The sequence below is a fragment of the Lepisosteus oculatus genome, chromosome 14 (assembly GCF_040954835.1).
Source record: "Lepisosteus oculatus isolate fLepOcu1 chromosome 14, fLepOcu1.hap2, whole genome shotgun sequence".
In the NCBI taxonomy this organism is placed as follows: domain Eukaryota; kingdom Metazoa; phylum Chordata; class Actinopteri; order Semionotiformes; family Lepisosteidae; genus Lepisosteus; species Lepisosteus oculatus.
In genome coordinates, this window is record NC_090709.1 from 13,419,538 (window position 1) to 13,444,595 (window position 25,058).

The window sequence follows — 25,058 nt, forward strand, 5'->3', positions numbered from 1 at the left end:
AAACCTATTACTTGTTCCTTTGCAGCCTACGCATGCTGACGCAGCTACCCACCTGAACTACAACCATCTATGATTATATGTTCATTATATATAAATGGTACAGATAAAAAGTACAGATAACTTTAGAGGACTATTATACATCAAAGAGATTTTAAATCAAGGCATAAATCAAGCCAATGACTTAGTTTAGGAATTTGTTAATTTCAGAATAATCAAACACCTGAAAAATATGTAGTTCAAATTATACATGTTATACAATATTGTAATCAACAAAGGCTAATTATAAAAAGACACAACTAGTGAACTTTAGCTACAAATTCTTGTAACATGGCAATATATATAGTAAAGACAAACACAAACTAATTACCTGAACATGCTAATATTTAAGTCAAAAACACATTTCAATTCAGACGTAAATTTTGAAATGTATAACTTCTATATTTCCAAGAAAATATGATTACAATGTGAAGTTAAAACCAATTTTTACTGTTCACCATTTGCAAAGCCCTCTTTTATTGTCCTAACAGTTAGAACCAGCAACTTATCATTTTCAGTGTCCAGACTTCCAGGCCCCCTGCCTTGCGTACGCAATCTTCAAACAAAGCATTTTGTGCTCCTTTATTTCTTTTTCTGTTGTTGTTGGGTGGGACTTCAGCACTGCAGCTAGGAGAAAATTTTATAATATTAGTACTCAAATAAATTATGATTAATCTCAAGAAAGAACCATTAAGGTTTACTAAGCTCAAAGCTTAATCAATGTATTAAGTTTAGCTTGCATCATAATAATGGACCAATAGTCTGTCCTAATTAAAGAGTACCCAAAGTTTGAAAGTACAACATAGAATAAGAGTACCTTTAATTGCTCTATAAAGATTTGTGTTTCCCAGGCCCCTCTTTTGTCGTTGATCTTTCCAGTTTATGCCAGCGAAGTTGAATTCCATCATCAGTTCATTTGTCATTTGTCTGAAAACCAAATTCTCACTGAGCTTAGATGTTTTTCAAGTGAGTTTCCAGTCAATGTTTTTTTACTCAAATATTTAGGATCAAATGTACTACTGTAATCCTTATACTTTAAAAGACAGTTTTGCAGCTTTACACCTTGCAAATTCAGTGCTTAGCACATAGGTATCTATAAACTAAATTTTGTGCATATTTTAACTTGATCAAAGTAAAAATGTAATGTAAAAACATCTTAAAAATCAATAAGCAATACCTTGACAACACTGTGAACACACTCCCTCTGACATCACTGGCACCTACTCTCCAAAGTTGGTTTATTTGGAAATAATATATTTGAAATAATATTAGAAGTTTTTTACTACTGGATCTTCATCAATCAACTAATCAGACATACACATTACCCATGACTACTCAATGGAACGAACACATTTTTACATATTAACTGCACTTATCTGCAGTATTTGCTCAGTCTTAGAATACAAAGTCACCATATTTCAAAGTTAAATTGTAGTAACATTTTAGAACATAGAACATTATGTAAAACACTTTATTTTGGCATTAAAAGATAAGTAATATTATACATTATAAACTAAAAATAAGAAAGTATGCCAGAGATGGATCCTATTAATCAAATGTAGGCTGTCAAATTTTGACCCATCTGTAACCTAGAATACTAGTGAATATTTTCTACACCACAGAGAGAATATACAGTAATATCATACCAGCAGCAAGGACTCACTCGTGTGTACAGAACTCATCCATTGTGCTCAGCCTCTTGATGTGGAACTGGGAGTCCAACGGTTCTGTACACCTTCCCACACACCTCAGTTCATCTCTGATCTCCATCAGGAGACCCAATACCCACTTCTGAAACTCTGAAGTCATTCACATTTTGTATCAACATTTGAAAGGAATTGGATCAGGATTTTCTTACACTATTGTTATATTAGCATTACTGTAGTGTTGCTAATGTGCTACATGCAATTAATAATCTTACAAATTTTAAGTTCCCACATTTGTAGTTGATTTTATGTGGTCTTCACCTTCAAACTATTTTATGTGCCATTTATTGCTTATTAAAATACTATTTTTAATCAAAATAATATTAAGTAAGACCTGTAAGTAGTATAAAGCGACACCTTTCGTCAAACTTTTTGACAGGTACCATGCCCCCTTTTTCAGCCATTGGGAGGTTGTGGTGGGCGGATGTCCAGCCCCCTTTTCAACCAATGGTGTGTTGTTATGGTCAGCTGTCCCGCCCTCCACCCAAGCCAATGGTGTGTCATTGTGGAGCGGATGTCCCGCCTTCCCCCACTGAGCAGTCCTGAGCCTCAAGGTCCAAATACCCGTCACCGCATTCCCCTCGAAAAAGCACATATTAGCGACGAGGGTTGGAAGGCGATCATGTCTGCCACGGGGTTGAGTGTGCTCTATTATAACCCTAAGGAAGCGGGGAGTTACGGCAGCGTGGGGAGTCTGTTGAGGGCCGTGACTTCCCCTGGTGTGAGCCCCACGTGTGGCGGCGTGTGAGCTTTAAGAGAAACAGGAAATGAACTGGCAGTGGCAGGCCGACTTGGTGAACATGAGAGACTACAGTGAGTTCAATGATGGTTTCTGTTACATCTCATCACGTATAGACATGTTGTCTAAATATGCCTGGGCCGTGCCACTGAAAAGTCTGGAGGGGGCGTGACAAGCGCTTTCAGAAATATTTCAAGAGGGTCGTACTCCTGAAAAGCTACAAACAGACGAGGGAAAAGAATTTCTTAACAGGACCTTCCAAAATCTTCTGAAATGTGAGAATATTGAACACTTCATTATGGCCAGTGATGTGAAGGTTAGAGTGATAGAGAGGTTTAACAGAACTATTAAAACTTGGATTTTTCCACAGCACGTTTCATTTCATGCATAAGCTGATCGATGTTGCAGTAGTACCCTCTAGGTAAGGTACTTGTCCATATAGTCTCATAACTGATGAACAGAATATCTTCATCTTGATCAAATGTGTTTAGCGTATGCAGATAGTGCAGCACGACCAGACCCACTTCCCAGCTCCCGTCCAGGTCAATCGCCTTTGCCAGATGCTCTGTGAAGCACGCGCTGGTGTTCTTTGGAAACATCTTTGAGGATGAATTACTGGACAGCGTAACATAGAAGACATTGGGGTTCATTTTTCAGCACCTCTATATTTCTTTGACCTCGGAAGCCTTTACCCAACTATTGAATTTATCGCTCTATCTGCGCCACTTTACCAAAAGCTGTTTGTTTTTTTTCACGCCCCCTGGCTGCTTTAATCTTTTGGATGCGATAGACGCTCTCAGAATTGGGGTTTATCTTCTGTAGCTCTTCTGCGTAGAAAGAGCCCTTAATGTCATCGCCTGCGTAGTCTTGCAGTTTGTAATAGGGTCTCAGAGCCGGGGTCCGCTCTTTGACAATGAAAATTTCATCTGTGAAGGTCTGTTCATACCCCTTCTCAAACATTCCCTTTTATTTTGGACACCCGCACATGATCACCTACATTAAATGAAAACTTTGACGGTTTTCGCTTAAAGTGTTCGCCATAGATGGTTCTCCACATCTCAAGGGAGTTATCGGTCGTAACAGAAGCCGGGGTTTGTTTAATAGTCATGTGGTAACTATGATTATAAAAGTAAATAAGATCAGACAGATCGATATATCGAAAGGTGTTTTTGTGTGTCAGGTACCTCCACATTTTTGTTTTAATAGTTTGGTTAAACCTCTCTATCACACTACTGCTCGGTGGGGGAAGGCGGGACATCCACCCTATAACAACAACATTGGTTGAAAAGGGGGTGGGACATGGGTTTTAAAGTTTTGACAGACGCCGCACACCACAGTGGGGCAGACTTGAGTTTTTCAAATAGCTCTCGGCTACCAGCGTTGGCTAGCAAGGTGCCCGGTACGTTGATTTCGGCCATTGCCCCCGTGAACACATCCCAACCTTTTAGCTTCTTACCAGCCGCAACTGATTGCTGTTGTGTGAGAGCCCTGACAAGATCAATCATGTGAGAGCCCTCAACGGGTGTCCCCTTGTACACAAATTTTCCTTTTTAATTCCAGGCTATTAACAGTTTATTGCGTGCCATAGTCTTTAACAATATCTCGGCATTTCTCTGGAACCACTGAGAAGCGCTGTCTAAAATATACCCAAAGTCAGCGTCGGTCGATGACGGCTGTTGTGGTGATGCGTGTGATAGATCAGCGGGTGCATTTTCGGGTCGTACAACAGTTAAAGTCCCCTCTTCAGAAACTTCCTGGCATACTAATGTCAAATACCGTTGTTACACCTGATTATATAATTTCACTTTTTCATATTCAGGCAGATGCGAGTTCTGAAAAAAGTCTCTCATTTAGTAATCCAACCTGCGGGTTGTTATTTTTCTCACATCGCTTTCGTTGCCGGACTGCTCTCAGAGTCGATCGAGCTGTTTCTGAGGTACAGGTACATTTTTTTTCAGCGTGGTCCATTATCGGTGTTGTAGAAGCCCCCGTAATCAATGGTACCGCAATACTCAACAGTGTCCCAATAAAACTGCAGGACTAATTCACCAAGAGTCTTTCTTTTAAGAGAAAGACCCTTTTGACTCAGTCTTTAAAAGCTTATGCTTTCTCTTCAGGGTCCCTTAGCAGATAACGGTATGTTCCCTTTCAAGGTGTTCAAGGTGATTTTAGCTATTGCCTGTACAAGATCACCTGAAGCCCCACAGAGAGTAGGTTTCCGCTGACTGGGGCTGGCTTTCACCAGAAAATGTAAGAGTCGCTGAACTCGTGAAGACATGTCGACCGACCGAATGTGTTTTTTTTTACTGAGTCTATGGTTGCAAGATCACTGACTTAATTTTTTTTTATATACATCAGCCGTGGGTACATCTGGGGGGGAAAGACTTGTTCGCAAGCAATAGTCATCTGGGGTGTCGGCATTTAAATCCACCAACAAGTAACCGAAAGGTTTTCTAGTAGCGTCATCGAACGCTTCCAAATAAAATTTGGCTTTACCGGGGTACATCTGCCGGGACAGGGTTGTAATCTGTAGTTTATCTCTAGGGTTTTTAAACAGCACCATGTACTTTGTATCTAACGCTACGGTTCTACTTTTCCAGCCTTGACAAAACACATTTTGGATGATATACATGATCATATACATGATGCTGAGGTTTCGGTGGTGTACGTATTTGGTAAAAGTTTTTTCTATCTCATTATTTTCACACGCAGACTCCATCAAATCAACTATAATCAAATTTACTCTACCCGGCGGCAGTAGCTGGTCGTCAGAAAACGACGTCGGTAGTCCTTCTATAAACTGAATGTATGGAAATTTCACAATTAACTCAGCGTATAGAGGTTGCCAGCAGCTGTAACACCAGACTATGTTTTCGGGTTTATGAGTCATAACGGTATCACCGTTCTCCAAGAGCTGTTTTATAAAATAACTTTTACCGCAATTCGAGGGTCTGAACAAAATGCATGAAAAAGGGTGTTTTAACCTGACATCCATCGTGTTAATATCCGTAGGGCAACGATGTCAAATTTTCTTGCAGCACCCGCTTGTCGTACACCACCTTCTGGGTTTTCTTTAAGGTCCGGGTCTCAATGCGCCAATCCTTTTTAACACGCACGATCATCGGCTGTTGAATAGAAATGTGTTTAAATTCCCGGCACTCTGCATAAGGGTTAACGCCATAGTCAAAAACCAAGTCCCGCAGACTCTTAAAGTTAACTTTTACACAATTGTTCACATTGAGCGTAATGCCTTTTACCTTTAAACAGGCTTTCCCTCGAGACAGTTTGTACCCATACGACGTGGGTCCTGTTGATACAAACTCGGTGATGTGTTGTCCAGCAGCGATTTTGCTGGTCAGCTCACCCAAGTAGTCAGTCACCCAGTTCCGGATTCCACTCACCCTCCCGGCTCACAAAGATAACGGAATCTGTGTTGTGGTACAGACAGCGGCCTTGGAAAGCATTTAGCAGATTGTATAACTCCAAGCGGGCATAGGCGGTTGTAAAGCTAGCGATGAAAATGTTAGTGTTTGAATGGCCTGTATAGTGGTGTTTAGTGTTTCCACATAACACAGGCTGTGTTTTCATTGATAAACTCGCAGGCTGACACCTCATGATATGGCATAAATAAGTACCTGAACAATTCATTGGGGTTTCTCACAATGGTGGTCTGTGGTAAATTGTCTCTTTGTCCATACTTCCCCCACAAACTGTTCAAGGCAATTTTTGAAAGCTGTCTTTTGGCCGGATTCTTTTTAATGTTGCTGGGGTCCAGCCGGACACCCTCTTTTTCATAATATTCGCTGATATATCTTTGTTGTTTCGCGACATCTGTACACCCCTCTGGAAACCCCGAAGCTTCCCGTTTCCCTTTCAGATGCAATTTGATGTAGTCGGTAAAAAGATCGTGTGAGGCCTTTTCGAAATGCCAAATTTAGTAAATTTTACACACTCAATACCCCAGATCTAAGGCCATCTGTAATTCAGGGGTGCACCAGACACCAGTCAAGGCGCGATCTTCATCACCGTGCTCACAGGGGGTGGTCTGTTTTGTTTCAGCACACGTACGACACAGTGTGAAAAACAGTTTTTTGTCAATTTTGGTTGGAAGAACTGGAAAGTATAAACGTCTGGGTGGGTAAACTTTCACCTTCACTAAACCGAAATACCGTTTTAAATCTCCAAAGTTGTTATAAATTATTCGGGGGTGCCCCAGTGGGTATTTTTTAGTTTTGTTCACAAACGGATACAGACTGGTGAAATCATAGTAATGAATGTTTTCACCGGGCTGCGCTGTGTAATGCAAACAAATAGCATTTGTTCTCCCCCGAAAAAGCGACTCGCGCGGTTGCAGAGGCTCTGGTAACTGCGTAGCTGTTAGAAATTTACCCAAGTCTCCATTTTCAACAAGCATGTCTCTGAACTCGTGCTCCCACAAAACACGCACGTTAAAACCTCTCATTTTGAGAAAATTAATTTTAACCATCGTCTTTCTGTACAACCAGCCAAAAGTAGTGTTTGTCAGCGGATTAAAATCGTTTTCACAAAAACGCTACAACCATGAAAAAAGCAACCGTTGAGCTCAAAGGCTGTCGGCACTCCGTCAATTACAGCATAACCATCCAGAAAATATGGGCCAACCTTGAACTCACTGGCCGTGGTTAACGCGTGTTGGATTTTAACGGGCTCTGTGTGTTCGATGTACATAAGCCACTTTAACTAACCCCCCCACACACACACCACACGTCTCCAAAACATCACAAATTATCTCTAATACGTGATTTTAAAACGTTAAGACCAATCCGTTAAAGTATGAAGAACAACACCCCATCATTTGTTGCCTATTAATACCTTAAAGACTTTTACGCTTGCGATGTGTGGAAATTTATCTCAAACTTTCGAAAAAGCTGTCGCGAATGTGTTATTAAAAATAAACTGTGTCTTATTACATTATTTTAAAAACTTTAAGACCAAACCCGCGTGTTTAAAATGTCTTTTCTGGGCAAACACATCATTTGTGTTTGCGTTGTGTGTTAATACTTTTAAAGTTTAAAACGTATAAACTGATATGTGAATACTTTTCGCTCTCGATAAAACAAGGGGGGGGGGGGGGGTCATCACAACATTGGTTGTGATGCGTTTTAAAGCATCACAACCAATTGAAAAATGTCTTGTGTTATGTAGGCGTGGTTACACCATTGGCGCATATTCTTAAACGCTCCGGACTGACCGGGTCGCAGCGCGTCCTTGGAGCTGTCAGACACCGTCCCTTGTTAGGAGCTGCGGAGATGGCTTCTTTGTGTGGAGAAACAACGGGGTCTGCTACTCTACAAAGTGAAGAGGTAGGCGGCTAAAATATTTTTTCTGATCGTGGAATTGTTGTATCGGTGCTTAGCGTATGTCATTTTAATACTTGGTCTTCTTTTTAGCAAAACCCGACCCCACCCTCTGCACCCTGTGACAGCGGCGGGGGTGTGAGTTCAGCTGGGGTACCAGATGTTGAAGAACTGCCGGGTGCTAGCGATGATACCACGCTACAAATGGTAAATATTAACAAAAAACCTTAGCTCAAAAGTTTTTTAAGCCTTTCTTTTATTTTTCCTTTAATAGAATAAAGAGGATGTGGACGGGTCAATCTTCAGCCTACCAGCACAACTGAATGTTTCGTGTCTATGCTTGTGTGTTCGGCCAAATGTTAATAAAGCTGATGCCCAACAAGGTTTAGCTAACGATGTCCCTAATGAGCCCGATGTTATGCCCCAGATTGTGAAAGCATTAGTTTATTGCATCTTCAAACATTGTTTAAAGGGGGTCCTGGTTGATGACTGCCCGGCCTGTTTGATTGACCATCCTGGGCAGCGGGGTCACACATGCCTGTCTGTCGGCTACACAGATGGCTTTGAAGATGTGATGTTTGCCGCTTTAGAAATTTATAAGTCTCTCAGTTTAGCCAGAATTTTATCGACTGTTCTGTACACCGCCAGGTGTCTGGGTTCGTACACCATTAGAAATGACACTGAGCGGTGCATAAAACAGTTGCTTAAAAATATAATTGAGGACCGCACCCCATACGAGCATGTACACACCATACTTGAACGGCTGGATGAAAAATTAGTAGATGTGACTTTTGATGCGTTGCAAAAGAAACACTATTCTTATTTTTACAGACGCAAAAGAAAAGATCTATGTAAAATGTGAATACAGATTTCACTCTGTTTTACAGACCCGGGTGTGCCATCGTCCGAAGAATGAAGAATTTCGAATGTATACGTCTGAATTCTTACTAAGAGTGCTTTACACACTTCTCTCTACAAAGCTTGATATGCAAAACAAAGAGTCGAATGCTAATATCCTTAAATTTGTTAAAGAGAAAGATGTGTATGTCAAGAACTTGAGTGAAATTATTGCAGATCTGATGTTTTCAGATCAGAAATTGAAGCCTGGGGTGTAGGGGAAGCCTACAGTGTGTATTCCAAAATACAGTGTGTTTTGCACAGAACCTGTGGTAACACCATCTTGCTGATTACGCAGGCAAATGTTTTTGCTCTGGTAGATCGGATCGCCTAGTGTGGTTCGCATGGCTTTAGACATGGGGAGCGGAAGGGGGTTATGAATGCTTTTTCAGATGCCTCAAAGTTTCTCAGCAATGTTGGGGTGGTGGTTACATGTACCGAACTAATTGTCCGCACCAACATTTAATTGTTGAATGCAAATTGGAGCCGGTAACGCGTGTGTGCTGCGTTGTTTTAGTGTTTGAAACACCTACTGTTGAAATAAAGCGGTTCACATTTCACATGGTGTTTGTCCTGCGAGTTCTTTCCGTGAGACTTTACGCAGTCAGTGTGTGTGTGCTTACAACCCTGCTGCTTTTGAGACACGGCTTGTGCAGCGTATAAGCAGCCTGGCCGGACAACCACTCGGCCACCCGGCCGTGGCTGGCGCCGCTCACACCCCGGGATCTCGCAGCTCACACCAGACTCTCCGTGCCGCTGTAACTACCCGATTCCCTAGGTTTATAATAGAGCGCACTCAACCCCGCTGCAGACATGGTCCCCTTCCAAACCAATACACACTTTCACATACCTAAAGCGAGGGATGCGCCGCCTTTGGGCTTTGGGACCCTGAGGCTCCGGACCGACTGGCCGGGGGGGAAGGCGGGAGTTCCGACCCTTAACAACACACCATTGGCTCCTGAGGGGGCGGGACATGCACAAATAACAACACGCCATTGGCTGACAAGGGGGCGGGACAGCCAACCACCGCTGACTGCCATTGGCTGGAAAAGGGGGCGTGGTACCTGCCAAAAGTTTGACGAAAGGTGTCGCTTTATACTACTCAGAACACATGTAAGACTTACACACAGCTTTTAATATGCTGTAGTGAATTTTCAGGTATCCTGGGGAGGGAAGAGAACTGATATTAAGGAAATACATATTTAAAGGGGATGTAAGTATTAAATGTGTTTTGTCACATCTGGGTGTTAACTGAATAACTTTTTAGCATTATTTTTTGTGTTTTGACTCTATACTTGTGTTTATCAGGAGACAGCAGAAATATTGATGTTTACATTTATATTCACATTCCCAGTGATATTGACTTAGGTACTCCACTATTTACTTGTAGTTTGACTGGTGTCAAAAGTTGAAAATCTCTGCAAACATCAAGATGGCTAAGGACGTGGAAAGAAACTCAATCACATTTAGAGAAGGTAATGTTTAGATCGGATTAATTCAAAGTGTGTCTCTGGGTGCGTTTGATCTACCAACGTTGTGTTTAACTGAAGGACACCCTGACTGAGTGTGCCATAGAAACTGACATTTTTTGTATTTTTTCTACATTCACAGATTTTTGGCTAAAGTAAAAAAAAAGATCGTTGTCATTTTCTTGCCAGCTGGCAGTAATTCTTTTGCACTGATAAGAAAGATGAGCATTTTATCTTTCGCAATGTGTGGATTTCTTGAAAAACAAGTTGTGCCAAAAGCGAAATTAAAAGTTCATTTAAACATAATGCAGAAGCATATTGTCTGTAACAATAAACAGTGGGCAAAGACAGGAAGTAAGGCACTGCTGGGATTTGAACCCAGGATCTCCTGTTTACTAGACAGGCGTTTTAACCAACTAAGCCATAGCGCCAGCAAAGCACTGCCCTTTTTCAGCCAGTTGGACACACTGCTCTGTTATATCTTCGTTCGGTGTGCGGTGAGCCTGCTCACTGAACAAGTTGAGAAAGGATGTGAAATGACTTTTATCTGCCAATTTCATTACCAAGGAGCTCAATATGCTTTTGATTATCTACAGGGTGTGTAGTGCAACACAGGCGATGGACTGCTGGGATTTGGAGCCAGGATTTCCCATTAACTAGACAGGTGCTTTAACCAACTAAGCCACGGCGCCGGCAGAATTCTCCTCTTTTACTGCCCCTTGGACACACCGCTCGGAGACACCTGCGTTCCGTAAGCGCTGAATCGGCTGGCTGAGCACGTTGCCTCCTTTACATTCAATAGGAGCCCCGACACTAAGAGAAACGTACAGAAATGGCTTTTATCGGGCACTTTTCATGTCCAATGCGCTTGACATCTCCCACGGGCGACAGAGTTCATTTACAACACTTCCTTTCTTTCTTTCTTCTTTCTGTACTCTTTGATGAAAAAAAAACGAGTAATCATGTAAGGGAAAATGTATTTTTTCATGGAGAAAACGTGCACCAGGAAATGTTGTGTTTAGAAGAAGTGAGTTAACATGAAAAGTGACCTAATTTACCAGAGCAAATGCTCACCTAGCAAGGTCTGCTTTACTACTAGAGAGACGTAGAGTGAAAGATGTGATAATTTCAAGCCGTTGTGGAACAAAACGCTATTTTCTTTTAATTATAAATGAATTAGAAATTCAGAGCGACACATAAAGGCTTTGTCTGCTTAAAAGTGATGATTTTTAAAAACTGATAAAAATTTGGAAAACACGTTTCTCACGTAGAAATTTAAGATGGGGGTGGGGTATTACTAGTAGTGGCGCTGAACTCACCATGGTGCAATTCATTTACGTGACGGACTAGTGGTTTAATGGATAACGCGTCTGATTTCGGTTTATTAGATTGTCGATTCGACTTCTACCGGGGTTGTGTGATTTAAATCAGGCTCCTCAGAAATAGAAGTCCGTTATGTAAATAGACCGCACCTGAAAGCAAACGTTGGGTCTGGTTTCCTTTCTTTCCTGCATGAAATAGCAAATCGTTACAAAAAACACCAGCTAATGTCCAATAGCGTTAGTCATTTAAGCAAACATGAATATACTGTAGGTCTTGGTACATGGGAGTGGATTTCAACCACAATTAAAAAAGGACAAATTGTAATTACAGGCTTCAGACACTTTTTCATACAAAAGTGACCAAACACTCCCTAACTTTCAGGTTTGCTTGAACCTGTAACAAAAACGAGGTCTGAAACTTCCATTCTCTGATATCACTGTCTCTAAAGCCAGTGATGTTTCACGGATGTGCAGTGTGCCTTTTCTCTTGTCATGTTCATGATGATTCGCTGAATAAGCTCCTGACTGGGTGTTCTGTACTGCGCTGTTACTTTGTTCAATTACCTATGTGGTGTACAGATAAAACCAGACTGCATGGTGTAATTTCCAGGTTCAGCACCAGCAGCACCTGCAAACTCATCAGCTGACCTCAACGTGATTTGAACATGCAACCTTCTGATCTGGAGTCAGACGCGCTACTGTTGCGCCACAAGGTCGCTCACCACACGTTCTTTTAATTCCCCCAAAGAGAACAATCAGTGTCCCTGAAAAATATTTTTTTTCATTCTCTCCTGTGTGGAGCGCCGCTCTTCCAACGAGGGTCTCTTCTTCCCCGACCACAGATTATTCTTTCCGCCCGGCTCTCTCACAGAGAGCAGACACACCGTCTCCACTGATGTGTTTACTACATCTATAGATCTCACCCCCTACAGCCCCGATATTCCTGGACAGGATACTTACCACCAGCCTCGTGAACTTCTCATCTTGACCTCTCCCAGGAGGAGCACAATTAACACAGAATCCTCTCTCCATTTAGCAAATAACACAAAACACTGTTTACCTGTCACGACAGAAAACCGGGCTGCTCCAGGTGAGGCTTGAACTCACAACCGCGGCATGACTCCACTAATCATGTCATTTTACAAAGCCTGAACCTGGAAAGAGATTGGAAGCCGAGAAGTTATGGTGTTTTTTTAATACTTGCCTACTCTTTCAATTTTTCCGTCAAGTCTTTTATTTGGTAGTACTTTCAATTGATGTTAATCCTTGTCCCGATGCACGTTCTGGGCCATGGTGCATCTTGAATAATGTTCTTATAGGCTTCAGTTTGGAAAAGTGCGCTCTTCAGAAGCTACAGAAACCGCTAATGGTTACATAACACTTAATGCAAAAGCAACGTTCGGGTTTGAAAAAAAATATTACTTGCTATGAATACAAACACTGTTACAGGAGGCGTGTTAGGGATATTTTAGCTTAGATCATCAATTCATCTTACATTTCTTCTCCATCTATATCAACAGCGTAATCGCTACTGAGTGCTAAAGGCAGGTCCTGGCAATACAATCTTCTTTACAAAACATTTTTAAAACTATTTCCACTACCATACGTAAAGTAAAAGATAGCGATTGCACGCAACGAATAAAATCTCTTTTCCAGGGACGTTGTAGTTAGATGCAAATTACAATCGAAAATGTATCAGCTTTAACATTTTCTTTTGGATTCACAGGACAGTCAGCATGAGTCATCAAAGAGCCTGTAGTAGCAAGAAGTTTAAAAGTGCACAAGTGATCTGTCTTTGGTCAAAGGAATTGCTGGAGCAGTAGGACGTAGAGCAATATCTAGCAGCTGTAGACGATGTTTGGGGAAGAGATAATTCTGTTTTCAGCACAGGGAGTGAGAATGAGCTCAGTCCGGCTCCCAGCAGAATCCATTCTGGTTTGGTTACTGTTAGACTGTGCGTCTGAGGCTCTTTGGATCGCAAAAAATAAGTTCACAATACGATAAAAAACACAGAAAGCACAAACGTAATAATATAATGATACAAAATCAATACCAAATCATAAAGCCAATTAAGTACCTATCCTTTGAAAACAGTGACATTTGTATCTACTTTTGAATTACAAATCAGACAGCGTAGTCCCTTAATTCAAAGATCAGATCTTGGCCAAAACAAGACAACCAGATGTTAGCTGAATTCGGAACAAGAGCCTCTGCTTCATCGTTTATTGAGCTTTTGATCAACGTCTGAGTGAAAAAGATTCGCTATTTTAACTATTTGATTAAAGTTCACAAAAGCACCTTCCTTCGAGCTGGGGTCGAAACAGCGACTTAAGGATTCCTAACTGTTTCTAATACAGTCAGCCGCGCTACCAACTGAGCTATCGAAGGGGTTTAAAGTACTCCTCTCTGGCACATATTGCCCAATGTAGTGAAACATTCCGGGTACTTAAATTCCAGTTCGACATCAAGTTTCCAACTCGTTTCCTTAGACTTGTTTACCTTGAATTTAAGCCACAAACCAGGATTCTACTGTATAATCTTCCAGGGATGTTACAAAATGTTTGATGGGGCATCAATCATTACAGGCGGAAATTCACTCCTTTTTTTTTCTCGAGGCATCATATTAAATAATCCATTTCATTTGGATCAAGAAGAGGATCACCATGAGAAATAGAACAAACTGTTTGATTCTTTCTTTATTGGGAGCTGTATCACAGCTAATGCATGTAAAGCCTTCAGTATGCGATAGTGAGAGCTCAGTTATGCCAGGGAGTGGGAGTGAAGAGAACTGAACTGAAATTTAGCAAATTCATATTTAAATAGAGTGTAAATCATCAAAGTGTTCTGTCACTTAAAACTTATTATAACACTACCAGGAGTGGGGATTGAACCCACGTGGACATTTGTCCATTGGATCTTAAGTCCAACGCCTTAACCACTCGGCCATCCTGGTCTACAACGATATGCTCTTCAGTTGTTTAGCATTTAAATATGATTCAACAATTAAAAAATATTAAACCACAAAACCTCTTAGAGTTGCGAGAATACTTCCTTTGTGTATAAAATACATTGTGAATGCTTTCTTTACTTTTTCGTTTTTATGACATTTTTTTGACCGAGCACGAATATTCTTTTGTCCATATCTTCCCAATGGAAGCACAGAACGCCGTCAAACCAAATGCATTTTAAAGACCAAGACTTGTGGATATTTCCACAGCCTCTACATCAAACTATTAGTGGGCTAATTATCTTTTTTTAAACCTCCGGTTTTTCATCGATGCATAATTACGCACTTACTGGAACCCGGAGGACCGCTGTGTACAGACGTTCACAACGTGAGAAACACTGTTCAATACGGCTTCGTGCGAAAAACCTGTATATGACCATAGGAAGCATAAAGCTTTGTTTGATTTCTGAAACCCTTCCTTTACGCCCTGTTTTAATTCAGTTAAGGGTCAACTATATTGACAATACTACTGACAGCAGGAAGATTAAAATATTCTTTACTCAGCAGCTTATTAAAAACAGCTCCCATGATGTTCAAACCGATTTTTTACACAGAACACTGACACAGCTTTTCGTTCTGAATCTCTTTTTCTTGTGCTTTTATTTAATATGGCACAATGCACTGGGATAGGGGTATTCTGTTCACAAACCAATAGCATTTAAATCACAGCACCCACAATGCTGCAAGTAAGTGTTTTGCACACTAAGCAGGTCTTCTGACTTTTCCCAGCTTTGTGTTGGGTTGTGGAACCTTTATTTTTTATGATTTTCTGTAGATAACACTACAGGTATACACTGGGATAGGTGGGTCTTTTTCATGGCTCAATAGTAATTCAAATACAACAGCCACACTGCTGAAACCATATGTTTTACATACCAGACAGGGCCCCTAACTCATACAACCTTGCTGTGGCTGTGGCCTCTTTCTTTATTTTTTTATGATTTTCTGAAAGTAACACTACAGGTAATACACTGGGACAGGTGGGTCTTCTTCATGGCTCAATAGTGTAGTGGTTTGATGGGTTTACAATTATTAATTGTAACAGTAATCACGAGGTTGTTCGTTGTAGCTTTTAGAAAATCAATCGTCAAACAACTAACAACGCACACACACGGGTTCGATACACGAGATACAATTATTAATATAAATTGTGCACCAAAGATATACTAGTCTGCCTGGATACGAGCGGCAGACCTTAATGTGAGGGTTATCAATATACAAGGTATATAATCTCGAAGAGATGCAAACACAAAGAGATACACAACAGAGAATATATGTCAATATATATCGTTCGGTTACCAAATCGCTAACCAGTGTTATTACCCACTGTTACTCTAAACTCGGAAGTAAATACATTACTCATGAATTAAATTGATAACAACTTGTGTTGAGGTACAATTGAATTCTCGAGACGCAATGTAGAACATGGGGTTTACTTATCCACTGTGTATGGATTTGGAATCTCCCGCCACACCAAACCAGCTGACAGGCTCTGTTGCAGCCTCTGTTGCAGCGGTTGTCCAATGGGCGTTGTGTCGGCGTCATCTGTCTACCGGCCAACCAGTCAAGGTGCAGCTCGGAGTAGGATGGGCGGAGGAATCTGACTGCGGCGCGCAGGGCAGTTGTTGCTCTGAGGGGATCTACCAGGAGTCTGGCTGGCTAGTAGAAAGTCTCTATGCACAGAGTGTGACCGCGAGTCCTCACAAGTCACTCTTTTGCCCGGGAAGAAGCTGGTTCGTTCCCGGTCCAGCGCTGCTTCTGAATAAGCTATTCAGGTTGTCAACGAGGGTCCAACTGTAGGCTGCCGTTGATCAAGCGAAGCATTCACGTTGGTAGAATTCTGAGTACGTACGGGATCCTCAGCCTCGCGCTTAGAACAAAGTCCAAGTCCTTTTGCAGACAACAGCAGTTGTCACGTGATTGTCTCTGAGGATGCGCGAAAATGGCCAAGGAGAGCCCCGATCTGAGCTTGCGCTCCCTTTTTGACCAAGACCCAGATGTGTGCTGATTGGTTGAGAGTTTGGCGGGCATTGGAGACCCACATGGTATTACCACGCCCTGCCAGTCCCTGATTGGTTGGTCAAGATGAGATATAATTCACTTACTCTTGACACTTAGGAATGCAGTCCAGATGTCCATTCGGCACTCCCTAGACTGATAGGCGCCAATGGATGACCATTGATCATGATAGCCAGGCTTAGCTAACTGCATCCCCGTCTGGGAGCTTGTTCCTTATCAAAAGAAAACATCTTAAATCAGCCTGCATGAATACTTTCTCTGTGGCTGCACCACAGAGATGGAGGGTGAGATGGGGCCTCCTTTAGGACAGCATACCAACGCTTAATTCTGTCTTATTAACAAGCATTGCCGCTACAATAGCAATTCAAATACAACAGCCACACTGCTGAAACCATATATTTTACACACCAGACAGGGCCCCTAACCTCATACAACCTTGCTGTGGCTGTGACCCCTTTCTTTATTTTTTTATGATTTTCTGAAGGTAACACTACAGGTAATACATTGAGATAGGTGGGTCTGCTTCATGGCTCAATAGCAATTCAAATACAACAGCCACACTGCTGAAACCATATGTTTTACACACCAGACAAGCCCCCTAACCTTATACAATCTTGCTGTGGCTGTGTCCCTTTTCTTTATTTTTTTATGATGTTTTCAATATGGCACCATTAGACAGGCGGTACATGGTGATAGGAGGGTGCTATTCACGAGTCAATAGCTCTTCAAGCACAACAGCCACAGTGCTGCAACCAGGTGTTTTACACATCAGACAGGCCCCCTAACCTTATACAAGCTTGCTTTGAGTTGTGAAACATTTCTTTATTTTTTAATGATTTTTTTACTGTAATCAAGTGTTGTGCTCATTAATAATAATAATAATAATAATAATAATTGCTTACACTTATATAGTGCTTTTCTGGACACTCCACTCAAAGCGCTTTACAGGTAATGGGGACTCCCCTCCACCACCACCAATGTGCAGCATCCACCTGGATGATGCGACAGCAGCCATAGTGCACCAGAACACTCACCACTATCAGTGAGGAGGAGAGAAGAGAAATGTAGCCAATTCAAAGATGGGGATTATTAGGAGGCCATGATTGGTAAGGGCCAATGGGGAAATTTGGCCAGGACACCGGGGTTACACCCCTACTCTTTTCAAGAAACGCCATGGGATTTTAAATGACCACAGAGAGTCAGGACCTCAGTTTTTCATCTCATTCGAAGGAAGGCGCCTGTTTACAGTATAGTGTCCCCATCACTATACTGGGGCATTAGGACGCACATGGACTGCAGGGTGAGCACCCCCTGCTGGCCCCACTAGCACCTCTTCCCGCAGGAACCTTAGTTTTTCCCAGGAGGTCTACCATCCAGGTACTGACCAGGCGCACACCTGCTTAGCTTCACTGGGTTGCCAGTTGTGAGTTGCAGGGTGATATGGCTGCTGGCCATAATCAGCAGCCTTCAGTACTGAAGCAGGTGTGAGCCTGGTCAGTACCTGGATGGGAGACCTCCTGGGAAAAACTAAGGTTGCTGCTGGAAGAGGTGCTAGTGGGGCCAGCACCACCATTAGGCAGGCCTCCTGACCTTTCACAGTCATGCTTTGTTGTGTGAAACTTTAATTATCTTTTTAGGATTTTTTGAACATGGCAACTTCCACCGAGATGGGTGGGGGGTGTCGGGGTGCTCTTCAATAGCTTTTTCATCTATACACACAAACGGATGTAACCAAGACACTCAGAACCTGTCACGCAGGGGCTGACTGCTGAGGATAGGGATCCAATGCGGTGCCCTTGGTAGGGTTGGCGCGAGACACAGGCGTAGTCGGAGTAAACAGGCAGGGGTCCGAGTCCGGGAAGGCGTATTTCAAAGAAAACTCAGTCTTCACTCAGGTTGGGAGATTGTCAACAGAGATCTTTAATACAATCAGCTGAAGGGGAGCATATCACAGAGAAAGGGTTTCCCCTAGCACTCAAGACATGCTCACTGGACTGAAGTTATACTGTCCTTTTTTATACATTAAAAGTAGGCAATACTTTAACATATCAAAGGAACATACAGGGAAAGGGGCAGTGTCAGAAGTCAAACAAACAGGACAGGGGGGTGCCATTTGGCATCCTACAATCTGTTTCAATTTTCTCTGGTTGAATGGGTGTGAGGAATCACAGGCTTTAGTTTGCACCTAAGACAGTGGTCTTAGGTGCGAACAGAAAACCTTTCCCACGCATAGTCACTGTCCTGACCTTTTGACTCGGTCTTCCACACGTAGCACAGGCGTAGGCACAGAATCGACAGGCGAAAGTGTAGTTGAGGGACTGGCAGGGGTCGGAGTCCGGGAAGGCGTAGAAGCTGCGTCGGTGTGGATTCAGAAGGCAGAGGCGTAAACGAAGAGACAGGCTGGGGTCAGGATCCGAGAAAGCGTAAAACAGGCGAAGGTACAAAATCGAGTGGCTAAAGCGGTAGTCGGAAAGCGGGGTCGAGGTCCAGGGGAGAAGTCGTAGTAAGGCAAAGGCGTAGTTAGTACGTAAGCTCCGGGAGAGAATCTCAATCGTGAGCAATGACCGGGGGGCAGATGAGGGTTTAAGCAGAGGACTGATTGACACGTGCACATTTGGTACGGGGAGAGCTCATAGGAATGCGGGAGCGCTTGACTGCGTGAGGGAGATTCGTGGCAAAACCAACAGAATCAACCTGAACTCACAGAAAAACAAGAATGCCCCCGAGACACCTGCACCCCCCCCGGACCACTCTGGTATCAACACCCCCAAACCCATCCATACCAGCTAACAAGACTCAGAATCGGTGCAACCCTCCAACCTGGACCAAGAGCAGGATGGGACAAGAACCTGCACCACACTACGCACCCCTCATCCAGACCAGCAGGACAGCCAGATCACAGACAGCACCATCATGTAACCCCCCTGTTCATTCCAACAGAAAAGCCGAACTGACCCCCACCAGCATGGCGACGCTGCAGCTCTGGTCACACCAGCAGGCCCAATGGGCTCAGAGCTGGGGGATATACAGATGCAGCCATTCAAAATGCGTGGGCGATACCGCATTATTTTCCGGTACGCTGTACGCAGTCTACCGCAAGCTACCAGTAAATACTGGGAGTTACCGGTAAATACCGCTAGTTACCGTAAATTCTCCTATAATATGACAAGCAAAATAATAGTATCCGGAATTTCGGCAAGGTGGAGCTAATAAAGCTCAACCTCTCATGTTTGAGCTGTGGCCATCAAAGTCTTTAATGAAGATATTACTAATAGTATTAATAATGAATGACCTTGGACAAGCTGTAAGTGTAAACTCAAAGTATTGCCCTGGTCAACATTCTTTTTTTCATTGACCGTCTTTGTAAAAGTAACACCACAGCATTTTGCAATCACGCATTTGTTTCCAATCATGCAAAGTACAGTAATTTTTGAGAATCGATTCACCATGCCTTTCACATGCTCATAAAAGAGATTGATTTAGGAACATAAACATATTACTGTATGAAAACTGTACTGTATACAGTATGTATATGTATATTTAATGTCTTAACTGTGCCCGTTTAAGTATTGAATATTCATATCTAATTTTACCACTGAAGGGAAATCTTAGTAGCTGAGCATAAAAAGAATAGGAGCATACTGCAACGCGTGTGAAGGCCATAAACGATATTAATTTTGGAACATAAACATACAGTATATGGCTGGTCTCGGTACTTTAAAGAAAACATACACGAAACATGGTTTCATTATGACCAGAATCGGTCTTGAGATATTTTTAACTTGATTTACAGTATTTGAGAGGTATGTCTTAACACCGATACTACAGTACGTAAATACTGCTCACGTATATGTTTCTAGGTTTATATTATGCATTTCATACGGTCAAATTACTTTTGAGCAACTAATAAGAAGCGCGAAACGGTATGCGCAGGGCGTTTTAGTTTCGTTTTACTGGGACTCTGCTTTAACAATGTCGCCGTGGAATGATTAGAGATATCAAGTACATACAAGTCATTTTTTAAATGTTGTAGTTCGTCTTGTAAAAATGTTACGAGTACATCATCTATCACCAATAACACAGGTTCTGTTTCCATATTGCGGATTTTGGTTACGTAATATTATTTTCTAAATTTCACGTTGTGAATATATGATTTGGGCAAACAGAGCCGCAAACAAGTACATTATGGGTTGTTGTTTTTTTTATTGCAGTTTTATCTAGAACAAGAGATGCTTAAACCTTTGTCTGATTCTTGTGAAACTATCCACACGACAGTTTCAGTACCTAGGAGTTGACTTCAGTGATGTCACTGATGGGATGTTTCAAAAAATCCATCCTCTGTAAAACGTCTTCTCTAGTTGTCCTGCATATGTATTCGCTAATGAAGCTGTGTGTTCTGAGCCTAGATCTCTACATTTCTGTATGAACCAGCTTAGAGGGCTAAAGACAGCTTGTGTTTAAATTGAGTGTAAGGCAATTTATGCTTCTAAAGTCATGGTCAGCATTTATTATTGTACTGTGCTGTAAACTTGTTCGGTGCCTAGTCACATTATTTTATAGCGTTTTTATAGCGTTATCAAATCCGGTGGAGCTGTGTGTTAGTTTCCTGACTCCCATGTCACATGGTCTCTGATTGAAACCTGTGAAACCGGTTTAATTCGTCACAGCCAGCACTCCGGCAGAGAGGGGGTTGTACTCGTAAAGTAGAAGCAGGCGAGATTTCCAGCGAAAGACACCTCCCCCTCCCCCCCCACCCTCATACGATTCAAATTGTATTACAGCATTGTAATTACACATTGTAATTGTATTACACATTGTACACATGCTTAAAAGAGAAGAGAGAAAACGCAAGCCTTCTTCAGGTGTGAGGGTCTTCTGCTCAGAATGAAACGCTAAAATGTAATGTAGGCTCTGAATGGGTTCAATTATGATTTGGGCTTGATTAAGGTCGCTGCCTTTCATCTAAAACCCTACTTGAATCCTTCTAAACTAAAAATCAGTGTTAGTGAGTTCTAAATTAAGAGGTATCCAGGTAACAGTGAAACGGGCGGACAGTCTGGGGAGATCGCCCGTTTTCCATGTAAATAGTTCCCTGGTTCCGCACCCCTTGGTGTTTCTCTCTCTCTCTCTCGGGTCACCTGATCATTAGCTCAAAAGATTTCAGTGCTTTGTGTATATTCTAATGGTAGTGGGGGCAGGTTGTGTGGGAACAGGTTTGGTTGAAATTGCATTGGAGATCTATGTTCTTCACACCTGAAACATTTTCTCTGAAAGCATTTTCTTTGCAGTTTAACCGATCTTGTTACAGCATGTTACAGTTTATTAATATTAACCATATTAATTTTAAGTGCTTAATGCCATTTTTTGACCAGGCACGAATATTCTTAAGTCCATATCTTCGCAAGGGAATCAGTGCGAATTGCAATACTAATTAAATTAAAACTACTAACTACTAACTAATACTAGCTAATTAAAACAAACCAGAAACGTGTTGTTCTGTCTAATGACATTACAAGTGGAAAGATTACAGATTTTAATCGTCTTTAATTTTGTTACGTTATACATTTTAGAAACGTTTCATCCATACAAACACCACAAAACTATTTTCGATTGTATTTCTGAATAGTATGTTACACTTAGTTCACTGTTTTAAATACATCTAATTAAGAAAGTTAGGTGTTAGCATAAACTATTAGCAATCAATAATATTAAATTAAGCACTGTAATAATCTGTTGCACTTTCCCCCGCATCTTGTAAAAATATATTTTCATTGTTCAAATATACATTAAGTCTGACTATCATATAATAAGTTAAATACAAAACTAAAGAAAAAATAGGGTTAAATATAATTCAAAATATTTTGCTAACAATGTTAACTGTTTATGAATAATAAAATGTATTCCTGTGTGTGTGGGGTTTACATGTTCTCTCTGGGTTACATGGTTTTTCTCCATATGTGTGATATGACTCCCTCTCGCACTCCAAAACATACTGGTAAGTTAATTGGTTTATGGGAAAACTGGCCCTGGTGTGTGTGTGTGTTTGTGTCTGTCTGTCCTGTGATGGACTGGCGCTATGTCCAGGGTGTATTCTGCCTTGTGTCCGTTGCTTACTGGGATAGGCTCCAAATCCTCTGTACTGGATAAAGAGATTAGAAATGGATGAAAGTAAAAGCACTGTGTGGATGGAACTATACACAGTGTTAGAAACCCACTATGAAATGGCAGCATCTCACTGAGAATAAAATATCTTATAGTGCTGGCTTAAGGAAACAGCCTTTCCACCTCTCTTGCACATCAGTATCCATACCTAGTTATTTAAACAAATTGCCTCTAATTATAAACATCTTAATATGCTGGCTCTGTGGATCCGCATCAGCTATGTTTGCCCATTCCTTCAATTCATGTGCATCCAACACACAGTTCAATGCCAGCAACTACACATAATCTAAAATACAATCCTTATTTCAGTATCTATGTAAACATATAGTCTGTTAACTTCATCATCTTCATCAAAAGTATGCCTAACCCCATTAGGAAGTGTTCTTGTTATAAGTGTATTCCTCAGCTTTCCCCGAATTATCTTCTTCTTGCCAACATCTCTAGTCTTTTATCCTGCAATAACTCAGCCAACATTTAAATCTCCAAAAGCTGCTGGTGTTAATTTCTTTAAATCACAAATATCATGTGTAAATACTGGCCATGTAATACTCTGCATTGTGGAATAATAGTTTATTTTAAAGGGAACTAGAGAAACTAAGAACTAGAGAAATCAAGAAAGGCTTTTTTCTAGAATTAATAAATGCACATCCTGTTCACTGGGGAAATTAAATCCACACTGAGCAATCTTCAATATGTTCAGAATATGACAGCAAGAATCCTATCAGGGATGCATTATACCTGTTTTCAAGTCCTTGCACTGGTTACCTATCAGATTTCGAGTCAACTTCAAAATCCTTATCCTCCTTATATACTGTCCTACAACTGTTATTATTGATCACCGAATTATTGTACTTGACATGACTTCATTCAGCCTTTCCTGAACGTCTATGACAGGCAGAGAGAGTGCTGTTTCTGGTGCGATCTTTTGCAGCTGACATTTCACTGTTTTAAACGAACAAGAAATTAGATTGCTCATAAATCAATTATTCTATATAAACACAGCGTAATTGCCCTCCGAAAATCCTCTTTTTCTTGTTCGTTTTAGAGACCTTGATCGAAACTGATTTTAGATGTCAGAAAGGATTTATTTTCTCTGTATTTCCTACATTGCTTTGTCGAGATTTTAACTTTATATCTAACTTTATATCTAGGCTCATATTTCAACTATAAATCGTACAGTAATTAATAGCAGTAAATACTGATGTTTTGCGCCCTCTTACCACAAAAATATATGTTTTGTAGTTGGGATTAACTTTATTTCGTACGCATAGCTACTCCGATTCGGACACCGAACAGTTAAAGATGGCGGTAAATCAGACACCCAGAGAGAGGGGGGGGGGGCGTCTTCTCGCCTCCATAACTAAAATGCCAAATAGGAGTGGCTTAAGCGACATACACAGTCGTGTAACTGACAGTTTGAGGTAGCCTATCGTGTAAATTTCGCTTTGTTGCTGATAGGTTAAGCTTTTGAAACTCTGCCCCAAAGTCATGTGACTGATTTTTCGCCCTGTTTCGTTGGTTAAACGCAATGATCACAAACACCACCATGGTAACTGGGATGTGTAGTTTTTAATTCCGTTTAAAATTAAAATTTGGCCAGGTCTTCATATTTGGCCAGGGCTTTAAAGAGAAGGCGCGCCAAAAAATGTTGGTGCCGTCGTCTCTGCTTTAAAGGTACCCCCGTGCTGGAAGAATTTGACCTCAGAATGTTTGCCCAGCGTAGTTATAGTGGACATAAAAACAAGAGTTCGCTGGCGTTATATCCTAGAAGACACAGACAGGCGCCAGACCGGTAAATGCTTGATGAACTAGGGATTGGACAGTTTCCAAGTGCTTGTACAATCGATGGAAATGTTTAAATAAATGTGCAAAAGAAATAAACAAAATAATCATTTATTTCTTTATCATATTGGCTAGCTAATGTCCTCTCTTTGCTAGTTAGTGGCTGTGTTTCTGCGTTGGGTAGCAACGGGTGACTGTTCTCAGGCGGTAGATGTAAACAGCTTAATTTTCGTGTTAAATAATTTTTAAAAATTAAAATTCATTCTATACAGCAATCACATATTTGGGTACCGTTTCATAAAACTTTCATGCTTAAAATGTTTAGGGAGAAATGGAAGACTGGTGTGTATTTTTTCTTTAAACTATCAAGACCAGCCATACACAGTACAGTTTATGTACATACAGTAATGTTTAAGTTCCTAAATTAATATCGTTTATGACCTTCAGATGCGTTATGCTCCTCTTCTTTTTATGCTCAGCTACTAAAATTTCCCTTTAGTGGTAAAATTCCATATAAATATTCAAAACTAAGTGGATTGAAACGTGCACAGTAAAGACATTAAATGATTAAATCTTTTCACTA

At 41.3% G+C, this 25,058-nt stretch overlaps 1 protein-coding gene, 1 long non-coding RNA gene and 3 other non-coding genes across 4 annotated transcripts; 2 read left to right on the top strand and 3 right to left on the bottom strand.

The window, feature by feature from the left end:
- LOC138242764 (zinc finger protein 271-like) overlaps positions 1-25,058 on the top strand; it is a 1,399,044-nt gene that overhangs the window by 799,546 nt on the left and 574,440 nt on the right.
- Positions 7,751-8,827, top strand: LOC138242917 (uncharacterized). Its single transcript, XR_011191792.1, has 3 exons — positions 7,751-7,823; positions 7,911-8,024; positions 8,705-8,827. It is a non-coding gene; the product is annotated as an uncharacterized lncRNA (long non-coding RNA).
- trnat-agu (transfer RNA threonine (anticodon AGU)) lies at positions 10,541-10,614 on the bottom strand. The gene has a single exon. It is a non-coding gene; the product is annotated as a tRNA-Thr (tRNA).
- On the bottom strand, positions 12,150-12,221 carry trnaw-cca (transfer RNA tryptophan (anticodon CCA)). The gene has a single exon. It is a non-coding gene; the product is annotated as a tRNA-Trp (tRNA).
- On the bottom strand, positions 14,376-14,458 carry trnal-uaa (transfer RNA leucine (anticodon UAA)). Its single transcript has one exon. It is a non-coding gene; the product is annotated as a tRNA-Leu (tRNA).